Source organism: Ambystoma mexicanum, chromosome 2q (assembly GCF_040938575.1).
Source record: "Ambystoma mexicanum isolate Mex_15411 chromosome 2q, UKY_AmexF1_1, whole genome shotgun sequence".
NCBI lineage: Eukaryota > Metazoa > Chordata > Amphibia > Caudata > Ambystomatidae > Ambystoma > Ambystoma mexicanum.
The window spans coordinates 1,279,116,882-1,279,135,976 of NC_090924.1; the positions used below are offsets into that span (position 1 = coordinate 1,279,116,882).

Genomic DNA, 19,095 nt, shown 5'->3' on the forward strand with positions numbered 1-19,095 from the left:
AGAGGTGTGTATGTTGCATTAACATACCCTGATGCTGCTTTTAATTCGTTTTAGAGGATAGATTCCCTGTTTGTCTTCTGTTGTGCTATCATTTTTAGGAGGAGAAAGAGGAGCTGTGGGTGTTACGTCCTCCTCTTTATGCTGATTGAGCAGCTGCTCCTTCCTGTGATAGAACTTCCTTAGTTCTAAAACAGCTAACCTCTTCTGTAGCTTCTTCCCTGTATATTTAGCATGCAAGTATGTTGTCATCTGTTGCAGTACTGTTTTTGATAACAAGCCTTCTTGAGGCCACGGCATAAGTGTTTTGTTATCTTTTGTTAGTCAAGTCTTTTACCCACTCAGCATGGTACTTTCTAATCTTAGGTTTGTTTCTTGGTAATGTCCTGCATAGATAAAACCAATTTCTTCAAACAATTTCCTATCAATTTCTATGTCCATACAACAATGTACAGTTTATCTCTTCCTTTATAGTTTTTATCAATTCGTACTATCCTGTTATTATTTTTGACAATTTAAGAATCTATCTTTCCCCAACTATTACACTCCTAGGTTTGATTGGGGCCAATCGCTTACTTCTGTAGGTTCTAATAACTTTTGTCAAATTTTATTGCTATCGTTCCTATAGTTTTTAAACTTTCAACTTATTTTATCACCACTAATACTAAACACATCAAGATATTTTTTACACTGATATTTTTTCAAACCCCCAGACACGTGTGCACACTTTTTCTACAATCGTCCTGTCTTATTCTCCTGATAGACATATCTCATCTCTATTTTATTCCGTTTTGGAGTGTGTTGCGCACCCTTCTTTGGCTGTAGCAGCAGGAATCCCTTGCATAATACTCTGTTCCGGAGTTTGGGGCGGCCCCTTCTCCCTCCTTGAGGATAGGTATTGAGGAATTCTCCTTTTCCCTAAAAAATCCTGTTACCTTCGATACTTATATACACATCCAATATGCCCCTCTCCTTTTATTGACCACTTTTCGATGCTTCTACTTATATCCGTTAATCAGTTCGAGCCCTTCGGTATCGACTCTTCCGCAATCGACCACTTTGCTTCAGGCCATGCAGTGCCTGCAGAAACCGGACAGGAATTTCTTCAAAGGGGCACCTCACAACCGTCTCAGATCACACGTGCTGTAATACTGCTCTCCACAGACAACTCTGGGATCTTCCAGCTAATAGTGGAAGACCTTGAGTATCTGGATCTGAACCATCCACACCGCTACCAAAATGTACTGTTGCACCTTTGGGCGTTCTTATGCGCAGAATGGGATTACCATTATAAATGATCTCAGGCCCAAATAACTTGACAGCCTCACAGAAGTTGGCAAATTACCACATAAAGTAAGGAAACCTGGCGAACAACAAATTGTAATCCACACTCTCAGCGATATTTCAATTATACAGAGGCTTTATACTTAGATATGCATCAGCTATGATGTCATCTTGCGTAGTAAATGATAAAACCTATTGGACGGAGGGATTGGTTAGGGGAACATATATACCTATAGCTTCTATACGTATTAGTAATATCATTGGCTGACCCTCATCAGGCAGGCATGCCTTGAACGTCCCTCTAGCTATGTATAATACAGATTTTAACAGCGGATTGGCCCCTGAAACAATGTCTGCTCACCATTGCATAGGCCCTCTGATTGGTTGGTATTCTTTCCCAACCTTGGGCATGTGGCTTGTTAGCAGCATGCAAGCAAAATGAAGGTGCAGAGAACATCAACAGACTGCTGCCCACTTGCCCAATTAGTCTACCATCTCTCATCAGCCAAGGCTTCTTCTTTGCACTTGACCTTGCAGGATGTTAGCTTCTCTGGAACGTCAAGGGGAGTTAAGGTACATCGTTATCTTCGCCTGGAGCCTATGAATAGGCCTTTTTGTCTGGTCTTGCACCAGAAAAGAGACCATGATTTTGTCAATTTCACCTTTCTATTTAGTGCTATTTAATTCAATTATTCTGGATGTCATGACTCTGGAGACTTGGTTGCTTCGTCTCACCTACGCTTTCTGCATCTTTGGTTGCTCAATACTCAGCATTTGCAAATGTTTGTTCATTTACTTAATATAAAGAAGTATATCCTGCATATATTGCTTATCCTCGTTGGCTCCCTTTGTACTCTACAATTGCTTCTTGCTGTGGCATCCTTGATCTCTGGCCAACAGCTATTCTTTGTTGGTGTGCAAATCTTTTTTCAGTGTCTGTCAGCACTGCAGCCTTGGTCTCTCTCCTTCAAGATTTTTACTTACTATTATTCAGAACCAACCTCCATCTTTTCAATATTGCCTTTTTACCCATGTTATATTTTCTAAAGCGTATATACATTTACTACTCATTTGGTTACTTATCTTCTTTCTCTGTATATATATTTTTTTCTCACTTATATGTAGGCTTACTCTTGTTTCTTTAGTCACATCTCCATTCTTTAAGTATTCTTATATTGTTTCAGTGCGTCATCGTGTCTTCTCCTTATGACATCATTTTGCACCTCTCAGATTTCCTTTACAGCTCTTCGATGTTCAGTGGTGTCTGCAAATCTCCTGCTAGCACCTCAGCTTGAGGGTACATTCGGTGTGGTTGTCTGAGTGCATAACGTCTCTCATACACCCGATGCAGTATTGGAATAATACCTGGTGTCATGCACAGTGTCTTCTTGTTCTTCATCCAGTATGTCAGAGGTGAGGGGGCGGGTTCTATCACTGACGTACACGTTTGCTCCTCTACACCTCTTCAGGGTCAAAAGTTACTGCTAGGACTGGACACACTCTGGGTTTCTGTGGCCCCGCTATTGTTGCGTGTTACATGGGAAAGGAAAAGGATTTCCCCCGACATCACTGACCCCGGTGTAGTGGGGAACTATGTTCTGTCCCAGCACTACTGCTGTCCCTGTCGCCACAGCTGGAGGTTGTGTCTCAGCTGGGGCTGCTATCCCGGCATCCATTGTCCCTCCTTGTATCTGCTTCCCACCCTGCTGTTTTGGCATCTGTGCTTGTTGGGTTTGTGCTCGGAGAAGCAGCATCTGCTGTCCTTGTGGGCGTACTGTACCAAACCCCTGTTGCTGTGCCACTTGAATCTCCTGTACCTGGGCTTGCTGCACGAAAGGGCAATTGCGTGCCAGGTGCCCCATCCTTTGGCATATATAACACGGTCCGAAGACCCTGTACCCTCATCCTCTACCCTCGTCCTCTATATCTCCCTCTTCCATGTTGTGGGTACCCTTTTCCCATGTGGAAAAAATCTCCTGTGCATGTAATTTCCTTGTGGTGGGGTTCCCCATTGCGGCGTGTATTGAGGCTGCATGTAACTCCCTTGCTGTGGCATGTGTCCCACGGGAAACCCTCACTGCTGTGCGGGTGCTGCTGCTGCGGCTTCTGGTACTAGCATTGCTCCATCAATTGTGTAATTTGCTAGTTCCTTTTGCACCTGTTTGTTTTCTGCCTTGGCAGCATTTTCTGCTGCCTGTCTCTCACTTTCCTGTTTTCGTTTGCAATAATGCACTATCATTGCCTGTATGTCAGGCCAGCCCTTAGATTCAATGCCCACAATCTTATCTATTGATGCCTGTACTTCTGTCAACAGTCCCTTTATCAATATGTGATAGAATAAGGGTACGCATTCATTCCAGGACCTTCACGTCTCTTGTGTCTATTAGTCTTGCACCTGTTTTAGATAGACTATTGGGTCATCGCTGCTTGTCATTTTATGAGCCATTACTGTCCTTATGTTAAAACTGTCAGGATACGTATGTCTTAGAACCTCCCAGACATGCGATCAGGCCCTGGCTTGGCTGACTTCTTTCCTGTCCGATCGACCCTCCCAGGTCCAACTTGGGTCCTTCCTCTCCTCTATCTCTCTCTACCTGTGGTGATCCCCAAGGGTCTAGCCTCTCTCCCTGGCTTTTCAATCAATACCTGGCACTTCTTGCCCACTGCATTGCCGCTCTCTGCCCCAACTTTCAGTGCTATCCGGATGACACTCCTCATTTTCAGGCTCCCTTCCGCCAACTCTTCTCCATCTCTAATCTCGGACTGTCTGTCTGCTATCAAGGGGTGGTGTGCCGCCAGTGATCTCTGCCTTAATGCCAGTAAGACCGAGATTCTCCTCATCGGCACACCTGCTCCCTCCTTTCCTGTCACTCTCTGGCCGGCCTCTCTTGGCCCTCTAACTGCTCCCATCTGTGAGGCTAAAAACCTTGGGGTCATCTTCGACTTCACACTCTCCTTCTCTCCTCATATCTCTGACATCTCTAAGAAGTCACACTACCAGCTGCACCTCCTCAGAGGTATTCTTCCTTTCCTCTCCTTCCCCCTGAAGCTCACGGTCTCCAGAGCTCTGGTTCTCTCTAGGCTGGACTACTGCAATAGCCTCTTTCTAAATCTGCCTGCCTCTAGTCTCCGCCCTCTGTAACTCATCCAAAACAGGTCTGTGAGACTTGTCCTTGGCCTCAGGCCCAGGGATTGTATCTGTCCAGGACTGAAATCTCTGCACAGACTCCCAGTAGCAGCAAGGATTAAGGTCAAAACCCTCTGCATTGTCCACAAGGCCTTCTGGGGCCTGGGGCCTCAATGCCTTCAACTCTCTCTCCCTAAATATCTTCCTCCTCGAGCTCTTCCCTCTTCCGCCTCCAATTCCCTCAGGGTCATTCGCTTCTCCAAGCAACAAGTTGGTGGTAGATCTTTGTTCTGCTGGGGCCTCCCTGTGGAACAGCCTCTCTGAAACTTTAGGCGAACCATCTCTCGTTCCGGAAGCACCTCACGAGCTTCCTCTTTGCTTCTACTTTCTCTCCTCTTCCCCTGCTGATCTCCTGGCTGAAACTGACACTGTACTGGTTACCTGGCTACCCTCCGATCGTGGGCCCAGTTCCCCTCCCCACCAGTTGCACACCTGCACGGCAACCCTTGCACTCGGGGACGCTTTCTGTATCCCTACAGCCGCCACCAGCACTTGACACCTGCTATCTGCACTTACCCTTGCACTTGCCACAAGCTAGCCACACTTTTATTTATTGTCTTTATTTATTTGACCATTTACCCTATGCACTGCACTGCCCCCTACCCATTTCCCCCCACACTTCTTCCCTTCTCCCTACCCTGCACTTGCGCGACCTAAATGTCACCTGGCCTAGTAAGATCATTCTCTGTCTTCCCTCTGTTCCCCCTCCCTTGCCTCGTGGCACCTTGAAACACTTGTGTATAGGCGCGTTATAAATGCCATATCATATCATATCATATTAAAGTGAGCTGTGCCGTGAGCATTTGTGCTTAATTTCACCCATTTGTATCCTGCCTGATTTCATATTATGTCTGCTTGCTCTCCTATGATTGCTATGACTCCTTATCGCAAATGTCACCCCTTCCGTCATTTTCTCGAGTGCCTGTATCCATTTACTGGGCCCTGCCAGAAGGGAGGGCAGGCTGCATATTAGATTGTCTCTGTCCATTGTTTGCCATGGCACATAATGCGCGTCCAGCTCCCTTTCTGTAGTAATGGCATTACTTGTGTCTTTGGACCTATTCCTCCTCCTACTGTGGTCGTTTGAGTTATTCCCATTTTCACCTTTCCTATCCTGCTGTGGAGGGAGGTGGACTAGTCCCTTCCGCTCCTGTCGCTTTCGCTCTTTCCTCCCTCTCCTCCTTGTTTTATCAGACATCCATTCATCACTATCTCCATCACTCCAGTCATCCCTTAGCAGTCCTTCATCTGAGGCCGCATCGTCATCGCCCCCACCTCCCGCTTCTTTCTTCTTCCTGTCTTCCTCCTCTACGTCTAATTTGAATTGTATTCTCCCTGATAGCCATTCCCCCTTCTCTCCCTTACTTTTCCTCTGTACTTCCTCTTCTATCACCCTCTCTGCTCACTGAATAACCAGTCCACCTGTTGTCACATATTTTTTATTATGTCTGGTAGATATTTTCTCTCTCTCCTTTCATGCAGCTTCTCCCTTTGTGTGTGTCTCTGTCCTTTCTCCCTGTCTTTTTTTGCACCACCCCAGCAAGAAACCTCGCAAAGGGGGTTGGCGTACCCCGCTGCGGCTTGTAATGATGGGTAGACGCCATAGGGTGGAGTCGGAGAGCTCCGGCAGCTCCCTCCCGTGACTCCTCTTCCTTGTTTTTCACTTTTTCCCCTTTTGTTTATTCGTATAACATTCCAGTGCCCCAATTTGTTGTCTACTTTTCAACTTGGAGCCCTTGTATTTTTTAAATAAATACGAAAATGTATTCTCTATTATTTTGCTGTCAAAAGTTATGTCTCCTGGACATGCATGGAAGCACTGACCTGCAGTCTCCTGGGCCCATTAAAAGATGTACCTTAATAGTCTATTGTAATACTGGGGCAATGTTAGGCACATGTGGTCCAGGGCCCGATCTAAATAGGCCATTATTCCCCTACCTCCTTCTGGTTTTTATCCCAGCTACCCTGTATGTCTTTCTCCCTCTTTTCTCTTGCTACACACGCACTCACTCCCACCTAGCTCAGCGTTCACTCTGGCTCCCTCTACAGGCCTGACCACTCACTCGGTGTTAGTATCCAACGGCCCTCTCCTCGGGTTCACCATGCCCTATGTTGGAATGAAAAGCCATTGTGCCTTCTCTCCACTGTCTGCACACAACCGCTGCTATAATGCCAAGCACACTACTTTACATGAGGTACCTCCTGGTGGTGACTTTTCCACCACAAGTCCACACCGTAAGACAACTCTTAACTACCACACTGTGTCCCTCTTTATAGCCCTAGAACGAAAAGAAAAAGGAAAATTCAGTAACAAACTCTTACCCCAATGATGCAACTATACAATCGCTGGTACTACACGCAACTCCTGTTTGACGGGCTTCGCAACACACTAAGCACCTCTCCTGCAGGCGTGTCCACACTTGCGTTCACTCCATATTGGGTGGCACGCACTAATTTCTAATACTACTATGGCCGATTGTCCTCCCTCCTTGAGGATGCATCAAAAACACCATAAAAAAATGCTATCCCACCACCATGGGCATGCAATCACTATGCAACGTGTTCTTGCATGGTTATACTCGCGTCCCAGAGACCCTTGAATCCCCTCGGCACTGTGCCTCCAGCACAAGCTCACCCCTCCCACTAAGCGCGGGCGGTGCTCGGGACCAGACACCTTCGTGAACTCTGCATCTGAAGGGCCTCCTCTGTGGTGTGCGTTGATCAGGTCTGCAGTCGCCGGAGCCGTGTGCCTGGGGAGGGCAGCTTGGATTCCCTCAGCTGACCGAAGGACGGAGGATCTCGCTGGGGCTTCCAAAAATGTACTTGGAGGTCCTTCGATCCTACCAAATGAAACTCTTAATCAAAAAGGAGCACCCACCGGGCAAAAAGCAATGCTATTTATTACAGCTGGGCGAGCACAAATCAAACAGAACAGTTGACTGTGTGAGAAACCTGAGGGTCTTCTCACGTCTACTCCCCCTGGATCCTCTGTGCAGATGACCAGGGAAAGGCGAGGCAGGATCACCTGGATAGAGGGTCCTTGGGAATTGGAGATGGGATGCCCGTAGGTGAGACACAGTATTCTACATCTTCCTTTCAGAAAGGAACCCCTATACCAGAAGTTATGTGATACTGTTTACCTTGTTCCCTTGCCTCACAGAAGGATAGGAGATATTATCGTTTCTAGCGGGTTAAACAAAGAAGGAGACAGATTGGGGATAAAGTACATTGGAATAAAACACAATATTCCCCTGATCCATGGAATAACCATCCTCTGACCGTTTTGGCTCATTATAAAGTATATCCCCTTCATTCTCCGCTTGGAACACCTAACAGTACTGAGACGAGGAAGAAGCAACTGAGAGTAATAAACAGCAATTACTCTCCCCACTTTGGTACTGGGACGAACAAGATGTATGAAGGTCAGGCATGTCCTGGTAATGAGAGCCAGGCAACAGTAATTTATGGAATACACCATTAGCCTGTTACCAGACCACATATGTATACAAAGCAGGACATTGAAAGAGAAAGAGAGAACCGGGAAAGAAGAAACAGAAGGAGTTGTACGGTTGCGAGAGAAGCTGAAAAGCCAAGGCGCTGAATGAGATCCTGGGAGCCCTGCTGGAGTGAAAGTGCAGGACTGAGATTCCACAAAGGGGAAGGCAGACAGCAGAAGCTGTCAGTAAGCAAAGACGAACCTGCGCACGAGAGCCAGAGTGAGCGGAGAGGGTGCCCGGTGAGCAGGCTTTCCCGAAAGGAGGGAGAAGCTGTGTGAAGGAGCTGCCGAGTCCCAGTAAGTGACGGGGACACTTCGATCACTGGGGCGCTCCAGGAGACCGTGAATGCAGTAGCTGTCAATGGAAATCAGTGAAGTGGCATTGTTCATAATATCTAAATGAATGAAATGACTTTATTGAATACCGAACTGAGTAAAACAAGCAAAGGTGCGTTTATTGAATACTGATGCGTTTATTGAATACCAAACTGAGTAAAACATGCAAAGTTTCCTTTTATTGAATACTAAACTGAGTAAAAGCAAGCAAAGCAACCTTTTAAAGAATCAACCTTTAATGAGTACTGAATTCAATGAAACAAGTAAAGTTACCTTTTATTGAAAAACGAATTAGAAGAAATAAATAAAGGTTCATTTAAAGAAGTGAAACACGTCAACAACTATTCATGGAATAACGAATTGGATGATTGAATGAAATAAAATAAGAAAATATGCATTTGTGATGGAATTAACAACAAACTGAAAACTAATGAGCAGCTCAGCTGAATGAACAACTATGAGTACAAAGTGAAACCGAGATTGAGATACCACTTGTATGTAAAAGTTGTGAAGCTGCATTTGAGAAATGACTTGTTTGGATGAATATTGAACTTCTGAAGGAAGCCTGGAAGTTCCAGGTTGCGTGACCTTTGATGGTGGGACCATGTGGTCTGGAACTGCACCAAGACCAGGGATCCCCTACAAGCTGACAAGCAAGGTTGCTGTAGTGAAAGAAGGAACTGCACCAAGACCAGGGATCCCCTACAAGCTGACAAGCAAGGTTGCTGTAGTGAAAGAAGGAAAACAGCAAATAGTGAAAATCTGATTTAGGGAAGGGAGCCCGGAGCTGTACATTTTTGTCTAAAACCAGTCACCAGACAAAGCTTCAAGTTACTTGTTATATTTGAACAATAAACTTGGGGAAGGAAACCCTACAACATGTTGCCCTGAACCTTATTGAACTCATGGAAGGGAACCTTAAACTTTGCAACAGTGTGGAATTGTGTTTCTTCAAGTTTCAAATGGAGGTAAATTTAACATTGTGCTGAACCTATTGACTTTGGTGGAAAGCTGGGGAATCCTGAGCGGGAAATAACTTGAACCTTTATGTAGGAATCTGTTCTGAATCGCCGCCGCATTCCCTGTTTTCAAGCATCTCCAGTTTGGCAATGCTGGAGGTTACCATGGAGACGTGGCTTTTCCGCTGCCCGTGTTTCGGGTAGTCACATGACACAGCGATTACGTGCTCTACGCGTAAGGTAATGCCTCCTCCTTTAAATACGATTGCCAAAGGTTTAACGCTGCTTCTAATTAGCGTTCGTCTTACCATTACTTTGATCCAGAATTCTTGCACTTTTTCAACTCGGAACGTTACCTGACCGGTCTATCGGATTACCCTTGGATATCAAGTTGAACCGTGGCTAGCCGTCCCGTCACCTTGCCGCACTTGCAGCGGCTCCTCTGCAGTAGTTCTGTCTGCTTGCCGAGCCTCCACGCTGCCTCCATTCTTTCCAGCCAGCCATCCTGCCAGCACGCTGCACCTTGCAGCGGCTTCCTTAGTACAGATTCTGTCTACCTGCTGAGCCTCCACACTACCTTTGTTCCTTAAGGTAAGCCTGCCTGCCTACCTGTCTCTCCGGCTGTCAAGTGTCTGTGCTGCTCAACAAACTCATACCGAATCTCCTGTGTTTGGAAGTTATCGGAACTACCCAGGGAACTATCGTGTGAACTACTGTGTTTGGGACACTTTTCTCCAGCAACCGTGCACTTTCTGAACGCTCTCCTGTAGTGCACCATCTCGGATCTAGCTTGCGACCTTAGTTCCATTCGGGCTAGCCTTCCTATACTAACCTTCCTGTTTGTTATTTTTTCCTACCGTTGATTAGTACATTCCTCCCTGAAAACACCTATTGGGTAAGCCTGGGGTTGTTGGTGTTTGTTTTCCTGGAAATCAATAAGGTCTCATTCTTACCTATCCTTTCTTTGTTTCCAGTATTCTTAATCCCAGTATAACCGCCTGTAGTTGCTGTAGAGCCCTATCAAAACCATCCTTCAGGTACTATTGTTTGGTCTGATCTTGAATGTATGCAGTGATGTCCAAAGTCAGCGACGTATAATTGTGCTTTTGTTTATTTCCTACAGCCTGGGTTAGGCGGTGTGGATTTCCCCGCTCTTTTGGGTAATTGATTCGTCTGACTGTTTTTGTTATACAGCAAAGGGGTATGTTGCCTTAAAGAGGTCCTCGAGTTAAGGAGGTCTGGTTCTGGATCGTACCATTGTACACTCCAGCTTAGACTGAATTTTTACTGGAGCTGCTCCCTCTTCGGTTATCCCAAGGTTGAGCAACGCCCCGACCAGTCCTGCAACTGGTGAGTAACAGAATCACTGTATAGTTTATGGTTGACATCCCCCACGCATTATTTTGTATTAGTTGTGAGTGCAAGCATAGGTTGTGTACACACACCGACTTTTCAGTTGCACATTCTGATACAGACTTTCCTTAGTTTCTTTATGTAGGGAAATCCTTGATTGATGAGAGCTGACATCTGGGTTTACAGCGAACATTAGTTTTATACTAGGATTACAATAGTCAAGGAATTCGAAACAGTGATAGCTCAAACTTTCCATATTTTGTCGTGGTTCCCAAGAAAGTCATTTATTGGACTATGTCCAATCCTTAGAGCTAACGTATGATAATAGAACGTGATTGGGGCTAAGAGATCAGCAGTATCCCAACTCATCGCCTACCCATGTGGCGCCACATTGATTCTCACCCCGCCCAGGAACAGTTTTCAATTAATAAAATAACATTTGTGTTGACAGCCGGTACTTTATTATACTGCCATTGGTCAGCAACATTGCGAAAAGAACATGAGACACCCTGCTTCTGGTGGGAAGACATTCACACGGTACCTGCCGGATATCCGCCTTCGCAAACCTTTTAGTGGATACTCCGAAGGGTGGGCACCTCTCGGGAACACAAAAACGTACAGTTTGATTGGTTCTCCCAGGAACGCCACTCTGTTCTGCTTCCTCTTCCCACAGCCACCTGCCTTTAGGCACTCGTGGCCATGGCTCAAGTCCACTTTCCTTCTGCCCTCGAGTGCCCGCAGGATTCGCTTGCTGCCCTGTCATTACTTCACCCAGTGTTGTCTTAGCTGCTTCAGTCTGCCTAGGACGCGCAGCTTGAGCTCCGTCTTCCTCTTCCCTGGCCGGTGACTGTTGGGAGCGGGCTTTCCCGGACAGGGCCCATCCTGGGGGCATCCCTGCTAAATGTGTTTAGCTGGGATATTTTTCCCTATCTTGTGCCCTACCCCTGCATTTCCCGGTGAGGCCTTCTTTCGTGGTGTGACTGCAGTTTGTCTGTGTACCCCCCAGAAGGTGCTCTGTCCCCCCCCCTTGCTTATACTCAAAGGTGGTAGATACACCCCTCTATATGGTCTGAATTAGCACCTTTAATACAATAGCATGGAAAAGTTTACAGTGAGTGGTTAATGTGAAACACTGCTAAAACAAAGTGCGTGGGGGGAATAAGGTGATGGGCTGTTACATGTGGTTGTCTGAAAGGAAACTATGCTGGGTGGGTTTGGGACAGTTCAGAAGCATTTTATTTTTTGGGTTGTGAAAAAGGTACTCCTTGATTTGTTTTTTGAATTGCAAGAGGATGGCAGTGAGTCAGATATTAATGGGTTCATGCATATAAAGATCCCTAGTTTGAGGTCATAGATCGAGAATGCTCGTTTCCTGGCTTTTTCTTGTCGGCATTTCTGCTGTTCCAGTCTGGTCCGATTTTGATTTTTGGTGATACGCTGACTGTCAGAGATGTTGACTTTGCCTGCCAGGTAGGAGGAGAGAGCATGCATGGTGACCGCTTTGTACGTAATGCAGTTGACTTTGGAGGTGATGAATTCTTGTAGCGGGAGCCAGTAATGTTTAATGAGTGCGTGTGTTATGTTATTGTATTTGTAGAGACCATTGATAATAAGGAAAAACAATGATCAAGCATTGAAATCATTAGGCCAGTTCCGTATTTGGTAGATACGTCGGAATATAGCCCACATCCTAGTTTCACTCAAGTGCAGAATATATGAAAATATATAGCTATACATGAGATATGCGATATATTGCAAAATTGTTATATAAACTGCAGGTAACAATATGTTGAAAGAAACACCCTAGGGGAGGAGTGGCCTCCGGGTTATCCGCACCAGACCAGATAAATGAGAAGATGGAATGTCTGACTTGAGGGATAAATGGGAACAAAACCTATTAAAAAACGCGATGAGGAGTAGCCTGGAGACACTGAGATCATGACGAATAATAGCACTAGAAACAGTCTTCTGTGTGATTACTTTCAAATGCATGCATTCTACACATCAGAACAGCTATACATGAGGTTGCAGATCAATAATAAGATGCTATGCTGGAGGAGTTGGATGAACAAGGGTATATTACTTATTAGAGACATATGGGATGATGACGGTATGATATCTTTTGAGTCTCTGAAGCCGAAGTTTATGCTACATAATAGGGAAATGGGGAGATATAGATTGTTGTGAGATTTGATTTCTGAGAGAGTATTAATGCTTACTGACCCTTTGTTACAAAGACCAGAAAGGTGTAGTTTTATTGTAGTTGCGCCTCGTGCAGTGTCTAGTTATTTGAGGTTGTTCCCGGTAGAAGAGAAATTTAGATCTTCATGGAATGCTCTTAGACTTATGTGGTGTGCTGAACTGGGTGGAGATATTTCTATGCAGGATTGGGAGGTTCTATGGAAGGTTCCAGTTAGGATGAAAATTGATCTAAATTTACGATATATTCAACAGAGGATTTTGGGGCGTCTGTTTTGGACTCCAGTTAAAATGCACAGATTTAGCTTAAGGGAGGATAGTATGTGTTGGAGTTGTACTACGGAGGAAGGCACTTTGCTTCACATGTTATGGAATTGTCCGAGGGTTAAAGGTTTTTGGAGTGTGGTTTTGGATAGAGTTGATTTGGTCGGGAACATCTCTTTTCCAAGGACACCATCATCAGTTCTTTTGAAATCACCAGTGGGCACTCGTCACTTTAGCTATGCGACTCTCTGTTGGGCTAATAAGGTGTTTTGGGGGGCGACTCGTCAAATTTTACACCTCTGGAAGATGAGAAAGAAACCAAGTATTGATGAATGGTTATCGCAGGTGCAGTTGCTCTCAAGATTTGAGAGGATTAAGTATTATGCTTTACATAAAGAAGAATTTTATAAGGAACAGTGGGAGGCTTTTAATGAACTCTGTGTGAATTAAATGCTGATGGGCGATGGTTTTTGTTTCAGAGTGGTTAATTTACTATTGTGTTCTTTTTATTTTTTTTGTGTTGTGTGGTTGTGTGTTTGTGTTTCTTTTTTTCCCAAAAATTATTTCTCTTGTTTTCCTCTGATTTTTGGCTAGTTATTTCAAATTAGGTTTGTTGCGATTAGTAGAGATAATTGATAGGTTTTTCTTATTTATTCTGTACTATTTGTATCAACTTGTATAATGCTTTTTTCGTTTATTTGTCGTTTTCTTGTTATCATAATTGTTGTTTTGGAATGATCTGTATTTCTTTTGATAAATCTTTAAATAAAGTTGTCAAAAAAAAAGAACAGCTATACATGATAGGAAAGTGTAAAGATACTAAATTCCGGAAATACAAGATGATGGACTGTAGGGATGAGAAGCCATAAAAAGTCAGGGGAAAGCGCAGGAAACATCAGGAAGAGTCCTTGTAGTTACCAGTGGAATTGAGGGGAGCACCACCGACCATAGTGAAGGAGCAGCTAGAGAAGTAACAACAAAAATGGTGACAATGGAGTCTGGAGTGGAATTGAAAGGAAATTGAATGGAGTGGATTCTCAAACATAATGCTGTGGGTTCTTTGTAGTTTTACCAATGCCATAATACCGAAAGAAAAAACGGTGCGAATAAAACAGAGTGGCATTAATTAGTGCAACCCTGTAGTAGTGCTGAAAGGCTGAATTACATCAGTGATTATGTATCTTGCGCGCTTTTGCTGACAGACTAAAATAATGTTTTAAAAATTATGGAAACACAGATGAACTTACATGCTTACAAAGCATTGCTTTATTGATATTTTATTTGCATCGCACTCGTATACAAGTATTTCAGTACACGACAAGGCAAGGGAGGGGAACAATGGAGAAACAAAAACAACGATGTTACTAGGCCAAGTGACATTGAGAACGCGCAAGTGCATGGGAGAGGAAGAAGGGGAAAGTGCAAGGGAGTGGAGGAGAAGAGTGCAGAGCAAAGAGAAATAAATAAAACATAAATAAATGATAAGAGCAAAATGTAGTGGCAGTGCAGCCATTAGGTGACAAGTGCTAGGTACAAGGCAGCAGACAGGGAATGCCACATAAGTGCAGAAAGCATGGGGGGCACTGTGGGGTTACAGATACAGACCCCAGTGCTGGGATGCAGAGCAGGTGGGTGGCAGGGTGAGCAGTTACTTGGGCCCGAAAGTCAGAGGGTGACAAGGTGCACGATGCCGAGATAGAACAGATCAGCAGGGGAGAGGAGGAGAGAAGGCAGAAGCAAAGAGGAAGGTCTTGAGCTGCTTCCGGAACCGGAGGTGGCTCTCCTGAAGTTCTTTTAACAAAAACTATTGAAAGGCACTTCAAGAAATGCTGTAAAATATCCATACATTGCACCAAATAAGAAATAAAACCGAGAATATGTTTGTAAAATAATACTTACGGAGCAGAGGCTTTTTTCGCGCTCCCGGCGGGAGTGTCGGCGACCCTTGAGTGCATATTTTCCAAAAGGGTGCGTTTGCTTCCAAAGTGTGTCTGTGCATTCAGGTTATAAGAACTGAACTTGTTCTTATTTCCATGTATGCAATGGTGGTATGGAAGAGTTTAATGCTTTACAGGAAATGTATAAGATCAAACCCAGGTAGAGGCTTTTCTATTGTCAAGGGGGCTTTACTGAATGGCTTTGAGCCCACTCTAATGGAGTGGAACAATATCTGCAGCATGTTCTACCAAACTTAAATGAGGATCAATCAGTAATGATGGATGACCCCATTACAGAGGAGGAGTTGTTGGTAGCAATTAAACAGCTCAATAAAGGTAAATCACCTGGCCTGGATGGTCTCCCTGTTGAATTTTACCAGGCATTGAGCGGAGTGTTAGTGTCATTCTTGTGCACTCTATATAATGGTTTAATGAGGGATGGGATAGTTTGTCCCACTATGAAAGAAGCATGTATTGTAGTTCTTCCAAAACCAGGTAAAGATTGTAAAAGGTGTGACAATTACAGGACGGTTTCGCTCTTGAATGTAGACCTTAAACTATTCACAAGAATATTGACTAACAGATTGGATGCTTGTATTGGTAACCTGATTAGTAGCTCTCAAGTTGGTTTTATGAGAGGTAGGTATGGATATGATCACATTAGAACGCTGATTGACATAATGGGGCTACCGAAAGAGAAAGCTAGGGATACCTTGTTGATGTTGAAGGATGCAGAAAAGGCCTTTGATAGGGTTAATTGGTCTTTTTTATATCATACCCTTAGGAAAATGGGGTTTGGAGAAACGTTCATAAACACCATTAGATCACTGAACTCTGACATCAATGCAAAGGTCTGGGTAAATGGAGTTATGTCCTCTTCGTTTTTGCTGTTTAGGAGGATCAGACAGGGATGCTCTCTGTCGCCATATCTGTTCAATTTGGCATTGGAACCACTTATTAGGTACTTAGTGCAAGGACAGAGTCTCCATGGCCTACGATTTGGCGATCGTGAAGTAAAGGTTTTGTGTTATGCTGATAACATGACTATTGTTCTGTCTAATCCAGCGGAGGGTTGTGATAGACTTAAGCATATGTTTGATGAGATGGGTCAGTTATCGGGTCACAAGATAAATTGGGGTAAAACAGTGGTCTTCCCACTGGATGTCAGCCTGCCACGAAATGTTTTGGGTTCCTGGGACTGTCGCTGGGAAGTGGGTGCAATGAAATATCTGGGTGTGTACATGGTCCGTGATTTGAGAAGAATGGCTGAGTTCAATGTGTCGAATAATGGAGATTATTAGAAGGGACATATTGAAATGGGGCCAGCTGAAGTTGGGATTATGGGCAAAGGTTAACGCCATTAAAATGGTACTTTTTCCAAAATTACTCTATATTGTACAGTCCATCCCTTTTGAAATTTATGAAAAAGGTGATCTTCTCTGTAGATAAGGTTTTCCAGGGATTCCTTTGGGGGGATGGTAATAGACCAAAAGTTCCCAGGTACATTTTGATGCGTCTGGTGAAAGGAGGATTTGGATATCCGAACCTGCGGAATTACTGCACTGGATTTGTGCTGGAGAAACCGACTTCTTATTCCTCTGCATTTAATAATTATGTTCCTAATTGGCATATCATTGAGCATGCTCAATTTTCACCTTATGCACTGAGTGAGGTATACTCCATGTCTAGGTTGCCCAATTTGAAAGTGAAATTGCCTACTATTAGCGCTACTAGGGAGGCAGTACAAAGTTTTATGAAACATAATGGGGACAATAGCTGGTTGCACTATCATGCGTCTTTGTGGCACATTATGGGGTTACAAAGGATGAATAAATCTTTATGCTGGAAATGTTGGATCGATAAGGGCATACTTAGGATTCGGGGTGTATGGCAGAATGGTAGTGTGATTCCATTTGACCAGTTGAGAGTGAACCTTGGGATTGGGGGTAGAGAACGGGAACGTTATAGGACTTTGAAATCCCTTTTGATTGAAAGAACGGGGATGTTGGATGAAGCCATGGCAATGGGTGAGATTGTTCACTCTACCCTGTATACTGTACGTATACTAATTTGATGCCAGTGGATGGGTCGGTGGTGGAAGCTTGGGACAAGCTTCGCCAGGCTTGGATGGAAGACCTTGACATGGTTATTCCTGTGAAGGAATGGGAATACCTAATTCATGTGGGGGTACGAGCGAAAATGGATTTGGGACTTGTGACAATGTGGATGTCTTACTGCAGAATCTGCTTTCATTTAATGCAAACCGGACCCTAAAGCCTTACTGAGGGGAGATATGAAAGCAGGAAGTAAAACATGTAGGACCTTTCCTCTAACCCAGTGTTTGGTTTCCTAGGAAACGGTGGGCGACGAGGAGGAGGTCGAGCCCAGCGGTCTCAGCTGGGCGTATTAATTAGCTGTTGGAAGACGAGGTGGCGAGAGTCCCTTTGGGCATAGTTCGGTTAAAGAAGTTCAATAGTAATATAGGTCTTGTTCAGGCACCGGAACGAGTAAAGGTGTTTCACCCAGAGAAGAGAAAATGGTACCGCGTACAGTGTTGTGAGGAGGCGCGGATCGCAACGAACTGCTCCCCGCCAGCGGAGTGAAGGAAAGAGAGAGATGGTCTCCACGACGAAAAGTGAAGGTATCGAGTAGAGTCCGGAGGAAAGGTTTGAGGTCCGGAAGAAAAGGAGCAGCGGACGAGTATTCGTTCACCGATCGGGTGAAAAAGGGAGAGACGCTGCTCACAGGTAACCGCTCCGTATCACGAGGAGGAGTCAAGGGCTAGGAACCAGGGAGGCTGGCAAAGAGAGAGGACAGGACAGGCTAATTTAACCCAAAAAGGGGGCAGAGACTCTAAAAGGGGTGAAGTTGTATCCGTAAGGAGGAGTCAAGCACTACGATCTATAAAAGAAGTTTACATAAGGAAAGAAATAAGGGGAAAAGACCATGTGAGAAGACAAAGGAAACAGGGGAAACTACAATAGGGTGAAAGTTCTAACTTTAAGAGATATTTTAAAAGAATAACACAAGTGAGCTTCCTCAAGTGTGAGAAGTTAGGGAAAAGAGAACTTTATTAAAAAGTAGTCACTTCGAACGAACTTTCGAAAGGAAACAGAAGCCAGCAGTGTGATTGAGAAATATTCAAGCCAACTGAAGCTCTGCAAGTCTATTGAAAGAGACAAAGGGTAAACTGCTCGAAGTCTGAGGGGAAGACAAGGACAATTGAACTCTATCAGCTTAGTTACAAGCTAAACAGAAAAGACAAAGGAAAGACCCTTTCAGAATGGAAAGCTAAGAGCAAAAACAAGAAAGGTCAAACAGAGTAAATAAAAATAAACAGAGCTAAAAGGAAAGAGAAAAGAAGAGAGGCAAAGACAGGAGTTAGGATAAAGAGAACTGAAGAAAGGACTTTAAGGAGACTTTAAAATAGAACTTACCCATGTAAACGTGGCCAATCAAACGAGACGATCCTCTCCATGAAGAATTGCTGAACACGGAAGCAGATGTATCCTTTTTCTGTTTTTTTCTGAAAAGAAAAGAATTTGGTTAATAAAGAATTGGGCTCTCTTTCAGTCCAAAGAAAAACTACTTACTGGCTGAGGTCTCATGATTCTTGATCATTCATACAGTCTAATCATTAGATTATCACAGGACTGCGATACATTAGGCAAAGGATCCTTTATAGATTGTATTGGACATCGTCTAGGATGGCGAGATTGGGTCTTTTTGAAACTGATTCTTGTTGGGGGTGCGGATGTGGAGGAGGTACTTTGTTGCATATGCTGTGGGTATGCTCCAGAATGTCTGAATTTTGGTCTAATGTATTGGATAGATTGGACATTGTGGTGGAGGAGCAACTTCCACGTAGTTTGTCTTCGCCAATTTTATTGTCAAACAGAGGAAGGGGGTGGGGGGTAAAGCCAGAGAACGAACAGACTGGATCAATAGAGTTTTGGTAGCGGCAACTAAAGAAATATTACGTGTCTGGAAGTTGAGAAAGAAACCAAAGGTGGAGGAATGGTTATTGGATGTTCAAACCCTGTCGCACTATGAAAAAGTTATGTTTTTGAAACAGGGTAGGGA

At 44.3% G+C, this 19,095-nt stretch overlaps 1 protein-coding gene across 4 annotated transcripts in view; it reads left to right on the top strand.

Annotated features, from left to right (window-relative positions):
* Nucleotides 1–19,095, top strand: part of LOC138570097 (intraflagellar transport protein 70A) — a 694,742-nt gene that overhangs the window by 94,560 nt on the left and 581,087 nt on the right. The window lies entirely within an intron of this gene.